At 36.4% G+C, this 13,670-nt stretch overlaps 1 protein-coding gene across 1 annotated transcript in view; it reads left to right on the top strand.

The window, feature by feature from the left end:
• MAPT (microtubule associated protein tau) overlaps nt 1-13,670 on the top strand; it is a 164,608-nt gene that overhangs the window by 60,603 nt on the left and 90,335 nt on the right. The window lies entirely within an intron of this gene.

Genomic DNA, 13,670 nt, shown 5'->3' on the forward strand with positions numbered 1-13,670 from the left:
CTCTTTACCAATCAGCAAAGCTCAAAGACTGGCTTTCTTCACCCACCCCACCCAATCTTTCCATTCTGTTTTAATTTTTTTCAGTAAGCTTTTGATTTTCTTTACCTTCTACCTACACTTCCCCCACCCCCACCAAAAACAAAACAAAACTTTTGTAACAAATATATATGCTTCTGTTCTTCATATCCATCACATTGGTGAGAGTGACAAAAAAGGAAGTAACAAATGCTGGAGAGGCTGTGGGAAAACAGAGACGGTAATGTTTTGTTGGTGGAGCTGTGAAGTGACTGGTTCAGCCATTCTGAAAGCAGTTTGGACTTATGCCCCCAAACAGTTACTAAGCTATGTATATTCCCTAACTGAGCAATCCCACTACTAGACCTGTATCCCAAAGAAACTAAAGAAAGAAAGGATCCATATGTACAAAAATATTTATAGCAGCTCTTTTTTGTAGTGGCAAAGAACTGGAAACTGAGGGAGTGATCATTAAATGGGGAATGACTGCATCAATTATAATAATACATTATGAATGTAACATAATACTATTATGCCATAAGAAATGATGAAAGGGATGACCTAAGAAGACTCATTGGAACTGATTCAAATTGAGGTGAGTAGAATGAGGAGAATAATTTGTACTATAACAAATAGAAATAAATTCCTACTTCATCACTCCTACTATAAATACAGTAAAACTTCATTAATTTAAACTAATAATCCTGACATGGATCTGAGGCTTTTGTTAAGGGAGGGAAAAGAGTTTGCCAAGCTGAGGAATATGGCTTAAAAAGATTACAGAGATCTAGTAAAACCAGGTAGGAAAATTATTTCATTCAAAAAATCATTTATTAAATATCTGCTATGTTCTAGACCCAGCTGACGGCAGCCTTCTTACTAACACATAAATTCTTGTGGATCAGAACTATGATTTTATTGGTATAGAGAACCTTCCTTGAAGCTTAGTCCTATAAAGTTGTCCAAGGACCTGAGAGATTGTGACATGCCTAAACCTCCACACAGCCTGTATTTGGCAATCAGTCAATCACGAGGAATTTATTGAGTACCTACTATGGCCAACATTGTGCTCAGTGCAGGAGATAAAAGAATTAAGAATGAAACATTAGAGGGGTGGCTAGGTGGTGTAGTGGATAAAGCACGGTCTTGGAGTCAGGAGTACCTGGGTTCAAATCCAGTCTCAGATACTTACTAATTACCTAGCTGTGTGGCCTTGGGCAAGCCACTTAACCCCATTTGCCTTGCAAAAACCTTAAAAAAAAAAAAAAGAATGAAACATTAGAATGGGAATGCTCCCATTGCAATATCAAGCATAGGACTTGAAATAATCCTGGCTCTGAGGCTGCTTCTATCTCCTACAGCCTTACAATCCCAGGTAAGATCATATGGGCTAAGTGTAAATGTTACTTTTTCTCTAGGTAACTAGAGTAGAGAGATGGCCTTGGAGTCTGGAAAGCCTAGGGTTAGGTCTCTCTTTGCCATTTTAAGGAGGGAGATTTGGGAGAGTAAGAGAGAATTTGGAACTAAAAATTGTTTATATACATATACATATATATATATATATATATATATATATATATATATATATGTAATTGGGGAAATGACCTTACACAAATCACATGCTCTCCGAGACTTGGTTTCTTCATTTGTAAACTTAAATTTACAAATGTTGAGTACCCACATCACAGGGTTGTTGGGAGCTAAATAAATACTGCAAACTTTAAAGCACTATATAGAAGTTATTCCTTAAAGTGGTCTCTTTCAGGTCCTCAATTGGCCTTTCTGTATGTATTGGAAAGTATAAAAAAGCATTCCTTTAGGAAACATCCATTGGCTCCTGTCCCTGTCTCTGCTATTTAGTTTTCAGCACCCTCCATGCTACAATTCTTTCCCTTATTTATTTCCTTCCATATCAGTCCCAAAGGGTCAGAGATGGGTTATATTTTTGATCTTTATCATTTTAATCTGGCCTTCCCATTTAGCAATTCCAAATGAATGAGGCTTTACTATTTTTGGTTTTCTAATAGTGAAGTATAAAAATATTGGTGGTACTTCCCACCTCCACCTCCCAAATACCTCTCCAGAGGCTCAGCCTAGACTAGGAAACTTCCTTTCCAGTTGACTCAGTTCTACACAGAAGTAGTTTCACTAAAAAGGCATATCATATAGGATGTAGTAATTGAGATAAAAAATTTACTTGTTTATTATAAAAATAATTTCCCAATGATATGTCACATATTTATGTATATATATTGTTATATGTATATTTTAAGTACAAAAGAGAAGGTGGGGAAAAACTTACTTTTCTTGTGCTATTTTATCGAATGGTTTGCTGCAGATAATTGCTCATGGTAATTAAGGCCCAAGGAAGGAATGAGGGTAATAGACTATAAATTAAGCAATCTTTTCTATGCTTATTTAAATAAGGCTTCCTGGAGGACACAAGATTTACTGAGCCATCAATAACGTATTACCTTGTTCTCTTCTTAATGAGAGCAGACATCCTGAAAGGGGAGAGAAATAACTATTAGGGTTTAAGTAAAAAAAAATTTAAAATCTGTAAAAAGCAACAACTTTTCTCCAGTTTGAGCAGAGAAGGCTTGCCTGTGGGAGCTAGGAAGTGAGATAAACTAGAATTGAAAAAGTACAATTGAAGTAGACTGATTCTTAGAGAATTTCTCTCAAAGATTTTAGTACTCACTCTGATTGGGCCTTCATAGGAAATACCTGCCTAGAGCTACTCAGGCACAGCCTGTTTTACTAACATGAGTTTCTCACTTGCCCCAGGATAAATGCTGTTCAAATTTTACTAAGTCCTTGATATGTGTGAGAGGGAAATTAAAAATTGATATAAAATAACATGAAGTTTATATAAGGAATATTTTTCTTTTTTGTATTTTTTTGTCTTTGAGGGAAGGATAGGGTTGAGAGGCAGAGAGGTTCCAGGACCAGCTAAACCTTAGTGATGATAACATTTCCTTCAGTTTTTAAAATATTTAAAATTTTATTTTCCCTAATTATATATAAAACTTTTTAATCTTTATTTTTTACAATTTTGAGTTCCAAATTCTTTCTTACCCTCCTACATCTCCCTTCCTAAGATGGCAAGCAATACAATAAGGTTATATATGTGCTTGCGTTCAAAATATATTTCCATATTAGTCATGTTGTAAAATACAACACGGATGTAATAAAAGAAAGTAAGTTAAAAAAAGTATGCTTTTATCTACTTTCAAATTCTATCAGTTCCTTCTATTTAGGTGGGCAGCACTTTTCATCATAGATACTTCAGAATTGTTGTATTGTTGAGAATAATTAAGTCATTCACTGTTGATCATTGTACAGTAGTACTGTTACTATATACAATGTCTTCCTGGTTCTACTCATTTTTCTTTGCATCAGTTCATGTAAGTCTTTCAGATTTTTCTGAACGCTTCCTGCTCAGTAATATTCCATCATAATCACCTTCTATAACTTGTTTAATCATTCTCCAACTGATGGGCATCTCATCAATTTTCACTTATTTAGTACCACAAAAACAGAGCTGCTATAGTTTTATACATATAGGTACTTTTCCTTTTTTTTTCTCTTTCAGATAGAGACCTAGGAGTGGTATTGATAAGTAAAAGGGTATGCACAGTTGTACAACTCTTTGGGCTCAATTTTAAATTACTCTCCAAAATGGTTGGATCAGTTCACAACTCTACCAGTGGTGCATTAGGGCAGTGCACCAACCCTGAAGCCAGTAGGACCTGAGTTTAAATCCGAGTGCATATACTTGATGGTGTGACCTAGCAGTGTGACCCTGCACAAGTCACTTAAGCCTGATTGCCTCACATTCAGGACCATCTCCAGTCATCTTGACTCATTTCTGGTCACTGGACCCAGATGACTCTGGAGGAGAAATTGAAGCTGGTGACTTAGCACAGCACCCCCTCACTCAAATCCAATTCACTTGCTTGGCATGAAATCACCTCCCTGGTGTTATTGTCTTCAAGAATGAAGGATGGGAACTGCTAGGTGGCGCAGTGACCCTGGAATTGGAGGACCGGAGTTCAAATCCGGCTTCAGATACTTAATAAATACCTAGTTGTGTGACCTTGGGCAAGTCACTTAAACCCCATTGCCTTGTAAAAAAAAAGTTTAAAAAAGAGGACAAAAAGACCCAATCATCAGTGTCTCAATATTTCCACATCCCATCCAATATATATATTATTTTCTTTTTGTATCATATTAGACAATGTGATAAGTATAAAGTGGTACCTCAGAGTTATCCAAATTTGTGTTTCTATTAATTAGCAATTTAGATCATTTTTCCCTATGACTTTAGATAACTTTGATTACTTTATCTGAAAACTGCCCATTCATTTCCTTTTTCCTTTTATCAATTGTAGGATGTCTCAGATTCAAATAAATTTGACTGAGTTCTCCTTTATTTGAGAGAAACTTGTCAGAGAAACTTGCTATAAAAAATTTTCCCCCAGTTTTTTCAATTATAAATTTTAAAAAAATCATTCTGAGGAGTCATCCATAGACAAAAAAGGGTCCATGCCACACAGAAAAGGTTACGAATTTCTTCTTTAGTGATAGTTAATGAATTTAATATGTTACCTCTCCAGGTAAGATGAATGTTTGTATTTTAAAAAGGATCTCCCACTTTGATCCCCTTACTTCTACAGTTGGTGTCTCAATACAAAGAAATATTCTGATGGTGGGTACTTCAGGCACTGTGCAAATGAGAAGGGAGATATTCTTGGACAGGGTTCACCCTTCAGATCTGCTCTCTGCTTTCTGGGGGGCAAGTTGTATGACTAAAAGATGTTTTACAAGACTATGTGGGATGTGTTTACCCACTTAAATAAAACTCGGAGATTTCTCAAGGTATGAAGAGAAAAGTTTTATTCAATTCTCGAGAATTGGACCCCCTTGCTCCATCTTAAACATGGAGAGAGAAAAGGGGTAAAGAGCAGGAAATCCAAGATCCATTTATCCTAGCAGGATTCCCCCCCCTTCCACTGACCCATCCTCATTAGTGAGGAATATGATCTTCACAATCTATAGGCGTAAATTACTCTAAAGAAAAAAGCATATAATTCAGAGACAGGTTCTCCCCCTCCAGGACAAGGAACATAGAACCATCTGGACTTGTCCAGATAAGACAGGATCAGTTTACTCTTTACATTCTGGTCAAGGTAACATAAAATTGCTTGTCAGGGGAGGAAGGGTAGAAGAGACATATACACAGCTCAACTATTTCTAATCTATAATATTCTACTGAAGAAATCTCAGAATTTATCCCATTCAATCCCTCCTCTTTATTTTGATGAGATTTCTTCAAATTTCTGTAATATAGACTCACATTGCTGGTCCATCTGATCATCATCCTCATTTTCCTTGCAAGTCTACATTAACTCGTAGTCATCATTTCCCTTAACAAGTCCCCTTTTCATGCATTTTTACAAGGGATCCAGGTACCATCATTAATCTCACATGAGTCTGAGGTCACCTATCTCTAAGTTGTACAGTCCAGAATATATGTAATCTGCTTCTGAACATGTCTAGATATTTGCTAGTCCCCAGGCAAATATCCTGGCCAGTCAGTTATCAACAATAGTCACCTTGAACTGACTTAACCATATGACACTGGTGTCTCTCTCCTCTGTCTCAGAATTGGTTTTCTAAGTGAATTATTTTGCTCAACCCCTTAAAGTCTTTAGCAGGCCACATTTTCCAGAGTCAGGGGGAAGTTACAGATAAACAATGTACACATAGGCGAGAAATGGTGCCAATGAACTGTTCCAGTGTCTCTCCTCTCTTCTCTTCTCTCCTGGAGACATTCAGTGTCCTTCTGTATCTTCTGAATCTGTTCCAAAAAGTCCTCTACAGCTCAGGTGACTCATTGAGACTTTGTCTTCTGCTAAAGAAACTGCTTAACACTTTACTCAGAACAAAACACATGTTTTCTTCACAAGACAATGAGATTTTGGAGCTTATTGCAATTTACATTTTGTCTTATTGCCATATTGATGCACATACTTCACTTTAACACAATAAATTTTCATTAGTCTTTCACTGTATGAGCAAACTTCCAATGAGAATGATCATACTGACTTAAGCTTGTAACATACATTCAACAATCATCTTAGTTCAGAGTACCCAGCATATGGTTTAAAAATAAAACAATCTTAGCCTTTGCTCTTATTACAATAATGGCTCAAACATCCTTAACCAAAATGAAATTTTTCAAAATATTCCCAAATATATCATTGATTTTCCTTTGCCTGATATACTTATCTGACTCACATTCCTTTCCTTAAGCTAGGTCTTAAAACTGTAATTATCCTAAGAATTTCCCTTTCTTCTTCTTCCCTAAATATCCCTTCTAAATAAAATTAAAGAAACTTAATTCCTATCTTAACATGTAGCTGTTAACAGGTGTCAGAGCCACACACCTAATACACCTAACCTATCTATGAATCTCCAGTTCACCTAAAACTTCTTTTTTCTGTTTTGCTTAGTAGCCATAAAGACCCAGGACATCAAAGGGAAATTCCCTTATAGGTACTGAATATCAATCAGTGTCCAAGCAGAGGTCATGTGGGTAGTCAAATATCTTAAGCCAGATTTATTCTTCCAGGTGAGACATTATCCAAATGTCATTTTGTGGAAATCAGGTCAAAGGGGTCCAACCTCAGTCATACTGAGAAATCGCCCCTTTGGCTGCCCATCCCAGTCACGTGACATTTTAGCTTCCTTGGCTGCAAGAACATGACATTTACCCAGCAACCTTTCCCTTTGCTGAACCTCCTGGTATCTGACATAAAAAAAAATTGATTAAAAGTCCTGTTTTATCTAGTTGTTTTATCTAGTTGTTTTATCTAATTAGATCTCCAAGTGAATCCACTTCACAATCTAGATTGGGGGGGGTCACAATCAATCAGCTCCCTTCCTTAAACACAAACACACACACACACACACACACACACACACACACACAGACACAAACACACACCACAAATATGTACTCTTAGTGTCCCTGTCATCAAGAATACATTAAATAGGGTTACTCTCTAAACATTCAAAAAGCAGTCAAGTTCTCCCAGGATCTGGAGTATTCCTTGAGAGATTTTAGCTGGAAAGGCAGGGCCCTTGTATGGCCTGATTCCTAGCAGGTCAAATCTGGAAGGGGCTTATTTAGAATTTTTAAACTATTTCCAAGACTGTTTCATTAGTTTCTACCTATTCTGAAAATGTGTCACCAAAAACCAAGAGATACTCAGAACCTGCTGCAGGTGTTTTTACTGTCTCTATTGTTTTTGAGATAAGAATTTTTCTGTCAGCTCCCCATCATCCTCCTTCTTCCCTTTTTATTCAATGAAGGAATATTCCAAGGGGGAACAGACAGGACCTGGTGGCAGGGGTGGGGGATGGGGTTTGGAAATTAAGGGGCTGAGGTCTCTAAATTTAACAAAACAGTAATAAGTGTAACACATTAAGAACTAGATTTCACAAAATAATCTTTCCATTATTACATTTATACCTGGACCTACGGATCTAGAGCAAGGTCCAACACATCATTTAAAATTTCAGGAAACCCATAGGGTCATGCTTTTATAATTTCCTTCATTAACAATCATTAATTCCAACTTTGACATCATTACAGTAAAATAGTTTATATTTCCAAAAGCGGATCACATGTTTGATAACACCCTTCAATCTTACTGATAAGTCATCTAATTAGGGTTACATAATTTTTAATTTCCTAATCATTTTCCAAAGTCCCTCACATTTATTCAATAATCATTGGAAGGGTAGTTAAGAGATATTGTAAACATTAAATTCTTAACCTACATGAAACATAACATGCTGACATCTCATTCTCTTAAAGTAACCTAAAACAACAGGTTCTCTTGAAGTTAACTTTATAATTAAGTATCTTTTACACACAAACTTCTTTTGAATTTTTACTTCATAACTTATTTTATCTCTTCTTCCAAATACACTTCATTTTTCTTTTTTTTTAGGTTTTTGCATGGCAAATGGGGTTAAGTGGCTTGCCCAAGGCCACACAGCTAGGTAATTATTAAGTGTCTGAGACCAGATTTGAACCTAGGTACCCCTGACTCCAAGGCCAGTGCTTTAATCACTACACCACCTAGCCACCCCTACATTTCTATTTTCAAAGAAAATAAGATCCTCTATCAATGTTAGTTTTATACAATAATTTCAAAAGCCCAGCGTACACTGTTTAACAGATGATAAATAAGCTACATTGATCTCACATATCAGTATTCCCTTTCATAAACAAGAGGGGAAAAACAAAGCCTTTCACAAATTTTCTGGGCCAAAAAGACCTTGAGAACTATAACCCATTCTCAAGGTATTCTCTAGTTTGTTTTTTTTTTGTAACAAAATCTTTACAAATGTGATAGATGAAACTTCATTTCATTCATAATTTGTTATTACAAAACAATTTTGAAATCTCAGAAAGTATAGCTTAAATTGTTCTTATACAAAATTTACTAATTATACACAGCATATTTCAATTACATGTATGTTTTCCTTTACTCCATAAAACTTTTAAATACAAAGACATCTGACAGTCTCTCCCTCCCAAAGGCACCAAATGTGTTCCATCTCCTATATCCTTATTTCCCTTATTTTCTGCGGGGGAAGGCCTTGGACTGAACTCTTCCCATTTTAAACATTGACAAAGACCTCTCAGGATCAAGTGCCCTTAGATCTAAGTCTCTTACACCCAATACGGCAGGCTCACCCCCAACCCTCAGTCACCCAAATAGTCCTGACCCTCCAGGAATCTAGCAGATTCCAAGGTCATACCTTCGGGCTTGTACACAGTTACCAACTGCTGCTGTCCCCACTGATCAATCAAGTTTGGCCATGGATCTGCTTTTCTCTTCCTACTGAGTTTCTCCACTTCTGGTCACTTGTACAGAGGGGAAACCAAGACTCCCAGAAAATGACAAACTGTCAAATCTGGGCAACGGCGCCTTTTCACCAAGTTCTGAGAGAGCAATGGTCCCCAATGGGCATATAATCCTGTACGAGCCCCCAGCTGTGTGGGATGTGTTTAACTGCTTAAATAAAACTCAGAGATTTCTCAAGGTATGAAGAGAAAAGTTTTATTCAATTCTTGAGAATTAGACCCCCCTTGCTCCATCTTAAACATGGAGAGAGAAAAGGGGTAAAGAGCAGGAAATCCAAGATCCATTTATCCTAGCGGGATCCCCCCCCCACTGACCCATCCTCATTAGTAAGGAATGTGGTCTTCATGCTCTATAGGCATAAATTACTCTAAAGAAAAAGCATATAATTCAAACAGAGACAGGTTCTCCCCCTCCAGGACAAGGAATATAGAACCATCTGGACTTGTCCAGATAAGACAGAGTCAGTTTACTCTTTACATTCTGGTCAAGGTAACATAAAATTGCTTGTCAGGGAAGGAGAGTAGAAGAGACATATACACAGCTCAACTATTTCTAATCTATAATATTCTACTGAAGAAATCTCAGAATTTATCCCATTCAATAGCTTGGAAATGACTCTATAGTGTATCTCTCTTGAGATTAGGATATAATAATAATAGTGATAATAATAATAATGTTTACATTTTTGTCATTGCTCTTAAAAATTATTGGTTTTATTTTTAGTCCAAAGACAACAGACATAAAAATGAAATACTATCCCACAAATATATATATATACACACCATAAGTAGTAAATTAAAGATAATCTTAGAGGAAAGACAAAAACATTAAGGGGGACCTGAAAAGTTGAGATTTGAAGGAAGCATTAGGGATCCCCAAAAGCCACCTTAATAAAGCATTGGCAAAAGGTTTTCCCATGATGGTATTTTTTATCCTTGGAGATTTTGGCTTACAGTTCCACCAGCCCATTTCAACCATTGTATAGGCGACCTCTCCCTCCCCCCAGTACGTGTTTGTGTGTGTGTGTGTGTGTGTGTGTGTGTGTGTGTGTGTGTGTGTGTGAGCACTTACTATATATCAGATACTAGAGGTAGAAATGCAAAAAGACTTTCTTCAAATGAGAAGCAGTATCTAGCTAAAACAATCAACAAACATTTGTATTGGGGATTACCTAGAGACATTCCCAGTAAGATCAAGAGTGAAAAAAGGATGCCCATTATTACCACTGTTATTCAGTATTGTACTAGAAATGTTAACTTTATATGACTAGATTTTTCCCTTTGAGTATTGCCTTTTCATATCCTTTGAACACTGGGGAATAACTGAGCAATAAGAGAAGAAAAAGAAATTTAAGGCAATGAGGAAACAAAATTCTCTTTGCAGATGATATGATAATACTCAGAGAACCCTAGAAAATCAGCAAAAAAAAAAAACCTTGCTTGAAACAAGTAGCAACTTTAGCAGGATTTAAATAAACCCACATAAAGCATCAGCATTGCTATGTATTACCAACAATGCCCAACAGCAAGAGATAAATTCCATTTAAAGTAACTGTAGGAGGGACCACTAGGTGGCGCAGTGGATAGAGCACTGGCCCTGGAGTCAGGAATACCTGAGTTCAAATCTGGCCTCAGACACTTAATAATTACCTAGCTGTGTGGCCTTGGGCAAGCCATTTAACCCCAATGCCTTGCATTAATAAAAAAAAATTTAAAAATAAAGTAACTGTAGGAGCGGTTAGGTGCTGCAATGGATAGAGCACCTGCCCTGGAATCAACAGGACTTGTTCAAATCCAGGCTCAAACACTTAATACTTACCTGTGTGACCTTGGGCAAGTCACTTAACCCCACTGCCTTGCAAAAACCAAATAAAGTAATTGTAGACAACATAAAATACTTGGAAATCTACATCCCAAGATAAACCCAGAAACTCTATGAACGCAATTACAAAATACTTCACATAAAATCAGACTTAAACAATTGGGAAAATGTCAATTATTCCTGGGTAGACTGAGTTAATAAAACTGATTACTTATTTACTTATTCAGTGCCATATCATTACATTAAAGAGCTAGGAAAAAAACACTTCCTCTGGAAGAACAGAAAGTCAAAAACTATCAAGAATTAATGGGAAAAATGCAAAGGAAGATGGCCTAGTCATGCCAGATCTAAAACTAACAGTCATCAAGCTGTCTGGTACTGGATTAGGAAATGGAGAAGTGGATCAGTGGAACAGATTAGGTGCAAATAAAACAGTAGTTAATAACTATGGAAATTTACTTTTTGATAAATCCAAAGACCCTATTTTCTGGGATAAGAATTCACTATTGGACAAAACTATTGGGAAAATTGGAAAATAGTATGGCAAAAGTTAGGCATAGACCAATACAGCTCACACTCTATACCAAGATAAGGTTGGAATGGGTACAGACTTTACACATAAAAGGTGATACCATAAGCTAATTAGAAAAACAAGGAATGGGCCTATCTGTCAGATTTATGGAAGAAGTTTGTGATCAAAGAAGAGATAGAGAACAAAATAAATTGCAAAATGGATAATTTTGACTTAAATTTAAAGGTTTTTGCACAAACAAAAGCATTGCAATCAAGGTTAGAAGGTACACAGAAAAATGGGATATTATTTTCACAGTGTTACTGAAATGGTCAAAGGATATGAACTGGCAGTTTTCAGATGAAGACATTAAAACTCTCCTTAGCAATGTGAAAAAAATGCTCTAAATAATTTTTGCTTTGAATGGATTTAGAGAAATACAAATTAAAGCAATTCTGGGGTACCAACTCACATCTACCAAATTGACTAAAATGACAAAAAAGGAAAATGATCAGTGTTGGAGAGGATATGGGAAAAGGGGGATGCTAATGCACTGTTGGTAGAGTTGTGAACTGTTCCAACCATTCTGGAGGGCAATTTGGAACTATGCCAAAAGAGCAATAAAACTGTGCATATCCTTTGGTTAGCAGTACCACTACTAGGTCTGTATCTCAAAGAGATCATTAAAAAGGGGAAAAGACCCATATAAACAAAAATATTTATAATGGCTCTTTTTTGTGGTGGCAAAGAATTAGAAATTGAGGGGATGACTATCATTTGGGGAATGGCTAAATAAGCTGTGGTATATGAATGTTATGGAATATTATTATTATGTAAGAAATCATGAGCCACCTGACTTCAGAAAAGTCTAGAAAGACTTGCATGAACTGATGCTGAGTGAAGTGAGCAGAACCAGGTGAACATTGTATACATTAAACATCAACATTGTGAAATGATCAACTTTGATGGACATAGCTCCTCTCAGCAGTTCAGTGATCAAGATCAATCCTGAGAAACCTGTTAAGGAAAATGTCATCAACATCCAAAGAAATAAATATGAAATCTTAAATGCAAAGCATACACTATGTTCACTTTTTAAAACTTCTTTTATGTTCTTTCTTTCTCAAAGCATTCTTTCACAGCATGACTAAAATAGAAACATGTTAAACCACGATTATACATATATAATTTATATCAAATTATTTGCTGCCATTGGGAAAGGGGAGGAAAGGGAAGGTGGTTGAAAAATGTGGAACTCAAAAGCTTGCAAAAGGATAAATGTTGAAATTACATGAATGCATGTAATTGGAAAATAAATTAAAAAAAAAAAACAACAACCTAATACCAGGAGATACTCCCTGATCTTAGAGAATTCACATTCTAAGAGGGGAAGATACTACAAAGGGAAGCTTGGAAGAGGTGAGGCTGCATTCATGGAAGACAACACATGAAGGGGAATTCTGAAGGCATGGGGCCACATACCTGGCAGTGTGATATCCTGTAGTGAACAATATTGACTCATTTACATTCCAGAAAATGAAGAATGGCTCTTGCAGTCACAAGACTGTAAAGTCAAGCCATAGCCACATTCAGGTAATAAGAATAAGGTGTAGAACTATATCACCAGACACTATAGAGAAGCATTATAGCAATTAATGTCTTATTGCCTCTGCCACACTACTCTCAAGGTACTTTGCTTGGAGGCAGAGAGAGGGAGAGATAATATATGTACAAGAACTTCCCTATGCAAAGAGCGATGGTTTTAGAATCAGAAGATCTGGATTCCAATCTAAGCTCTCCTACGTAACTGCCTGTGGACCCTTTAGGCCTTTGGGTCTCCACTAGTTGGACTAAATGACTTTTAGGTCCTCTGTGGTTTTATGTGTTATAATATTCTGAACTTGAATATAAAGCTATGTGTAGGGATAATTACTGAAGAGCACTAAAGGGTGTGGGGTACTATGTACCAGGTCAGATAATGGACAATGAAGGTCAATTAAAAAGTTAGTGTTTTATAGGCAGGGCATCCAAGGTTACAAAAATCTTTTTTAAAATTCATTTTAAACTTAAACATAAGCAGTCAGAAAAATCGAACCCATTTCCATGTACAGAGCATAATACAGAAAGAAGATTTAATATGAAACTATGAATCTCCATTTTATACTGTCTACTTTTTTGAAAAGCTATATAATAAATACTGTTGAGTTTTTTGTTCTCTGCTGTGCGTTTTTTTTAGGGTCTTTTTTTTGCAAGGCAAATGGGGTTAAGTGGCTTGCCCAAGGCCACACAGCTAGGTAATTATTAAGTATCTGAGATCGGATTTGAACCCAGGTACTCCTGACTCCAAGGGCAGTGCTTCATCCACTACGCCACCT

This window comes from Macrotis lagotis, chromosome 2 (assembly GCF_037893015.1).
Source record: "Macrotis lagotis isolate mMagLag1 chromosome 2, bilby.v1.9.chrom.fasta, whole genome shotgun sequence".
Lineage (NCBI taxonomy): Eukaryota > Metazoa > Chordata > Mammalia > Peramelemorphia > Peramelidae > Macrotis > Macrotis lagotis.